This window comes from Sitodiplosis mosellana, unplaced genomic scaffold (assembly GCF_009176505.1).
Source record: "Sitodiplosis mosellana isolate CC-2019 unplaced genomic scaffold, AAFC_SMos_1.0 Smas_scaffold_59, whole genome shotgun sequence".
Classification (NCBI taxonomy): domain Eukaryota; kingdom Metazoa; phylum Arthropoda; class Insecta; order Diptera; family Cecidomyiidae; genus Sitodiplosis; species Sitodiplosis mosellana.
Window position 1 is genome coordinate 134,379 of NW_022595301.1, and position 6,961 is coordinate 141,339.

The following is a 6,961-nucleotide window of genomic DNA, read 5'->3' on the forward strand; positions in this document are numbered from 1 at the left end:
TGAATAGTCAATATGGGTGTCATATGAAAGGTTTTGGAACAGAGATGAACATGGACACCATCTCGGTCCATCATGGTCATGTTAACACGACTTAAAACCATGAATAGTCAATATGGGTGTCATATGAAAGGTTTTGGAACAGAGATGAACATGGACACCATCTCGGTCCATCACGGTCATCTTAACACGACTTAAAACCAATTCACATATGAAAAAAATGCGTGTAAAATCAACTCCAGAAAAAGGAGCAACTTTCCCAGAAAATCGTCTTTGCTTTGAAAAACAAGTATGGAACATACAGTCATGGAAAAATAATTAAGACCTCCCTGTGATTTTTCGTTTAGCACCCTGTATTATCTGTTTGGACACATAACCTCACTTTATTCTACCTTAATTGTGCACAGTAATGACATATGCATATTATCACTGCATTTGAAGATGATTCGTTGCGATATAAACATCAAATTCAACTAAAATCTAAGAAAAGTGGCAAATGTGATTGGAAAAATAATTAAGACCTTTGTAGTTTTAAGCTAGTGTTAGCCTCTAATTTAAGAAAACGTTCGAAGTTGGTTGTCAATCGGTAAGAATATAGTAAAAACAAAATATTTTCGTACGTCTAAGCATTTGTTGTTTGACAGAATCATGGGAAAAGCCAAAAGTTGTACACCGGCCGAGAGAAAGGCTATTGTGGCATTGAAAGAGGAGGGGTTGTCATACTTAGCGATTTCCAAAAGGATAAATCGTTCAAAAACGATGGTCATAAACGCATTGAAGCATTTTCGTTCAAATGGAACCACTGACAACGTCCCACGCCGAACATACACACGAAAAACGTCAGAGCGAGTTGACCGTGAGGTAGTGAATTTATCGAAAAAGGACCCGTGGAAGAGCTCTGCTGCAATAAATTGCAATATTTTCGAACGGTTTGATGTACAGGTATCTTCTCGAACTATACGGAGTCGTTTGGTTGAAGCTGGACTCCATGGCCGAGTTTCACGGAAGAAACCGTTAATCTCAGAACCTTAAAGGAAACAGCGTATGCGGTTTGGACGTGAACACCGTAATTGGAGCATCGATCAGTGGAAGTATATACTATGGAGCGATGAATCCAAGATCGATCGAATCGGAAATGACGGAAAACGCAATGTACGGCGCCCAAAAAATGCCGCATTCGACCCAAAGTACACATCCAAGAATGTGAAGCACGGCGGCGGCTCAATCAACGTATGGGGATGCTTCTCTTGGAACGGTGTTGGCCCAATCCATTTGATAGAAGGTATTTTAACAAAAGAAAAATACGTTGAAATACTGGAAAATGTGATGCTACCATGGGCAGAGGAGAATTTGCCAGTCATTTGGCAGTTTCAACAAGACAATGATCCAAAACACACTGCAAAATACACCAAAAAGTGGTTCGAAGACAACGCAATACGTGTTTTGGAATGGCCATCGTGCAGTCCCGACCTCAATCCGATTGAGAACCTTTGGTATGATGTGAAAAAAGCCCTAAGAAATGTCAACATCACGAATATGAACCAACTTTTCGAGAAAACGCAAGAAGTGTGGAACGCGATTCCTGTAGAACGGTGCCAGCAACTCATACGATCGATGCAGAATCGTTGCACAGCTGTTTTGCGCCAAAAAGGGTTCGCTACCAAATATTAAGCAACGAAAAGTCTGATTTTTTTGAAAAAAAAAGAATGTTTTGTGATATTTTTTGTAGCGGTCTTAATTAATTTTCCAACTGTCTTTTGACAAATTTGTTAATTTGTGGACATATTTTTTTGAAAAGTTCGATAATCGTTATAAGACCATTATTTTTTGTTAAATGGCATTTCAAACTTGAATTCTAAGCCATATGAAAAACTATTTTTCTTCATTTATTTACAAAATATACGAGTTTATGAAAAAAACACGAGGGGTCTTAATTATTTTTCCATGACTGTACGAAATGATACAGACTAACATTCATAACTGAATTTTGCTTTTTACGTCAAATCGTATCGTCATCTCACTGAAATGCTTAGTTTTCTTATTCATCTTTCTTGATTGAAAAAAAAAACTAACTGAACGGAAGAGAAACCGAACTAGCGCCCAAGCCGAGCGAAGCGAGGCGAGGAAGCTAGTATGCAATAAAAAAGCTATGAGTTTTAATTTGAAGAGATGAGCAAAAATGTGTGAAATTTGTAACGTTACTGATGCGTGACCGTGACCATATACACGTAATAAACAGTGTTCATTATACACATTACACGAAACCGGAAGCATAACGCAATAAACATCTAAGGGTGAGGCACTAGCTTTATTTTACATCGAATCGTACACATATTCGCTAGCCGAATATTTCAAACGACATAAGCATACGGTCATTCGGGGAATTTTTGATGCTCTATCGAAATGCTGTTGTTGTCTTGACATCACTGTATATTAATCAAGAAGCGATTGCTTGAGACTTTTTACGCCACAAAAATGTGTGCTTCACATGTTGAAATGATTGAACGGGCAATTTTGCCTACTTTTAAGCGTTATTTGGGTGTTTTTCAATGCAATTAAGATAGAAACTTTGTGTTAATTCATGAATATTTTCACTAGTTTTGCTCTTCAAAAAATCTTAACATTCAGTCTCCATAAGAACCAATGTATTTTACGCTCAAGCAATCGCTTTATGATAATAATTGTAAGAAATTCAAAATAAGATCTGAATAAAAAATTTCCTACCGCCACTGACGTACATAACTGTTATCATCTTTTCATTCCAGCAATATTTGGACGCCTTGATAAACTTCAGAATCATTGGAATGAAATTGTGTTTCGTTAAAACATTATTAGAAATCTTTTCGTTGAAATCACTTTTGCCATCACATTCGGAGTCATTCTTTTCAAATACTCCTCAAGTAAAAATTCACACTAATAAAATCGCTATGCTGTAGTTATGCTCACACTGATTGTCGTTCAGAAATTAGTGTGACCCATACATTTGTGGGCGACAATGAGTGTGGCATATATTTAGAGTGTGTAGTGTATGTATGTAACACTCGTTGACGCTCACAAATGTATGGGCCACGCTGAATTCTGGACGACAATCAGTGTGTGCATTGTGTACACACTCCGATTCGATTTCCTGGCACGTTAGAGCAAACGAGTGTACAATATTGTTTGAAAGAGAGCGAGCGATAAACACAAAAATTGACACCGAAAATGCTTTGCACTCGACGCCGAGATCTCAGTGTCTAGTGTCCACTCTCTGTATGGTAACCGAGTGTGAATTTTGCTACTGAATTGCCAACAGAAACCATAAATGAATCTGAAAATCTTCTGAATCTGTCGGAGCACTTCTGAATGCTTTTGAATAGCTTCCAAAATGGAGCAATCTACTGAAAATGAGTAATGGTCCGCGGTCAGTCGCGATTTTCGCGAAGCTGATAAGAGAAAGAGGTTTAATGTCTCCGACAAAGTTGTAGTACTCGAAGTCTCCTATAATTTTGCTCAAGACTGCTATGTCTTATCTCTTATCAGTTAGGCGCAAATCAAAAACACGCGCATATAGCAAGGTTTTTTTGCTTATCATTTTTCGCGTTTTCCACGAAACTGATAGGAGATAACTGATAATCGTCTAAAACGAAGTTGTAAAGTGGCTCATGCGCTATAAATTTTTATAAGACACTAGGTCGTTATCTCCTATCAGTTCCGCGAAAAACAAGGTAAACCACGACTGTAAACCAAATTTCGCGGTTTTTCGCGTTTTTCGCGGAAGTGATAAAAGATAAAGAATTGACGTCTTCACAGTTTTTATAGAATTTAAAATTTCAAACAACATTGCTCCAGACAGTTTCCAGTTATCTCTTATCAGTTTCGCGAATAACGCGAAAAACCGCGAAATTTGGTGTACATCCGTGGTTTACCTTGTTTTTCGCGGAACTGATAAGAGATAACGACCTAGTGTCTTAGAAAATTTTATAGTGCACAAAATTTTATAGTGGTCCTCCACAACTTTGCTTTAGACAGTTATCAGTTATCTCTTATCAGTTTCGTGGGAAACGCGAAAATTGATTAGCAAAAAAACCTTGCTATATGCGCGTGTTTTTGATTTGCGCCTAACTGGTAAGAGATAAGACATAGCAATCTTGAGCAAAATTATAGGAGACTTTGAGTACTACAACTTTGTCGAAGACACCAAACCTCTATCTTTTATCAGCTTCGCGAAAATCACGACTGACCGCGGACCATTACTCATTTTCAGTAGATTCGTCCATTTTGGAAGCTATTCAAAAGCATTCAGAAGTGCTCCGACAGATTCAGAAGATTTTCAGATTCATTAATGGTTTCTGTTGGCAATTCAGTAGCAAAATTCACGCTCGGTTACCATACAGAGAGTGGACACTAGACACTGAGATCTCGGCGTCGAGTGCAAAGCATTTTCAGTGTCAATTTGTGTGTTTATCGCTCGCTCTCTTTCAAACAATATTGTACACTCGTTTGCTCTAACGTGCCAGGAAATCGAATCGGAGTGTGTACACAATGCACACACTGATTGTCGTCCAGAATTCAGCGTGGCCCATACATTTTTGAGCGTCAACGAGTGTTACATACATACACTACACACTCTAAATATATGCCACACTCATTGTCGCTCACAAATGTATGGGTCACACTAATTTCTGAACGACAATCAGTGTGAGCATAACTACAGCATAGCGATTTTATTAGTGTGAATTTTTACTTGAGTCTTGATTCAGTGAGTTGATATTGTTATCATCTGGAAAATACGCAGGAAATACAGCTCAACATACAAAGATGATAAAAATGCTTTGTAAATATTGTAGAAAAACAACCGAGTTTTAATTGTGTGATGATTTCAATGCAGACTTTATTGTGACCCGATTTTTAATTAAATTATCAAGAATAATTTCAACGACACTTTTATCTCTACCAAAAATGAATGGAATAGAAGTTGTGAGACCAACGGCAGTCACCCATTTATTCAATTGAAAAAAAAAAAAACATGTGTTTTCCGATGGCTGAGCATCTCAGCATTTCGTATGCTACAGATATATCTGAGCATATCGACGACACATACTGTATAATACAGTGGCGTAGCAGCGCACGTCACTGCAATATACAGTATGCGTTGTCGATATGCTCGGATATATCCACAGCATACGAAATGCTGAGATGCTTAGACATCGGAAAACGCATGTTTGATTGAAAACCCAGCGCAAACGATCTATATGGTGATCATTCAAAACAAATTTTCTTGGAATTTAACAGACAGCGGTACACTTCGAAGGATGCTGGTAATTTCTGGCAATATTTCACTTTAAAATCTTTCCTGTGCGTTTCATCTGAAAATAATATGATTTGAAATATTAGTTTTGTCCGCAAACATTCATTTAATCATGGTTTAGCGCGGTTAAAGCGATTTTTTATCGGCGTATGTTTCACTGGATTTTGGAATTTCAAATTCATATTGTTTTTCTTATATACTTAATTTGGGCGTTTTTTTCTATTTGTTGATCACATATGTGCGGGTTTATAATGTACAGAGTGGGCCAGAATAAGTGTCACTTACCATTTTTGGCCTATAAAATTCACATTTTTCAAGATCATCCATTTAATCCAATGAAATATGTTCGAGTGATTCTGTCTTCAGTAGGCAGAGATTGCATATTTGCTGCTGAGTAGGCCTGAGCTGAGCTGAGCTGAGCTGAATTTTCTGAAGCGTTATTTTAACGCATTCACAGTACAAAATTTATATTCCCAGCCAGATCAGCCTCAAATTTGACTTGGCAAATCTGGCTGGGAATATGAATTTTGTACTGTGAATGCGTTAAAATAACGCTTCAGGCGCCTGATCTAGCAAATTCAGCTCAGCTCAGGCCTACTCAGCAGCAAATATGCAATCTCTGTTAGTAGATTATGGATTTATGGATAGTACGGGGAGTATTTCACTCGTCGCTCAGGCGACTATTGCGTGGCGCCCGCCCATTTCTGTCTATTGCGTGGCGCCCGCTTGGGTGGATTCTTTGTCGGGTCGGGCTCCACACGTCACCAGTGGGCCACTTCGTCACATACAACCTTGGCACGTTCCACATCCTTCTATGTCTTTAGTAGATAGTAGCCTATATATTTCTATTTCAATACTATCTAATATATAATAATCTATTTCAATTTCTTCTGTCACCATTCAACAACGCATGCCGGATGTTTAACAATGTAGCTTTTCTCATTGATCCAACGCTTCCACATCATCATTTTCGACAAAAGTTACAAAATCTACCTGACGCTGTCTTTGGTACGAAAATAGCAACTAAATTATCTATTCAAAAGCTCATTGTTACTAGTCAATCATTGTCGTTTTTATATATTTATTCAATTTGTGTATTTTTTTTATTTGTTATTAATTATTTAACACCTATGCTCTACCTAGTAGAAAATCCTAAACATAAACCTAAACAACAACAGAAGTTATAAACTAAACACAAATCTACAACAAAAAACAACAACTAATCTATACCTTACCAAACCCTATGTACAATTTAACACGAACCATGTAATCTATCATTCAGCCAGTATTTGGCGGTGTCAATAAATAATAATAAAAATAATATAGAAGAAAAATATAGATGTGCCGGCATCACACGAGGCCCACCCTGTACAGTCAAATTTCGTTAAAACCCATTTAATTCACAGTGTTTTCAGAGATCACAAAATACCAGACCAACAACCAGGCGATAACATGAACTAAGCGATAACCATTTCTGTGAAATGTACAACATTTCGACGAAGTGTTGTTTATATACGAGCTACTTATGCGAGCGAACGATGTGTTATTATTATTATTATTTATGTTATCAGCAGCAGCTGATGCTGTGCGGCAAAATCACAAGTAATATTCAAATGTAAATATATTAACTGTGTTTTATGAAGGCATCAATGGTCTCTAAACGCTTGTTGTTGT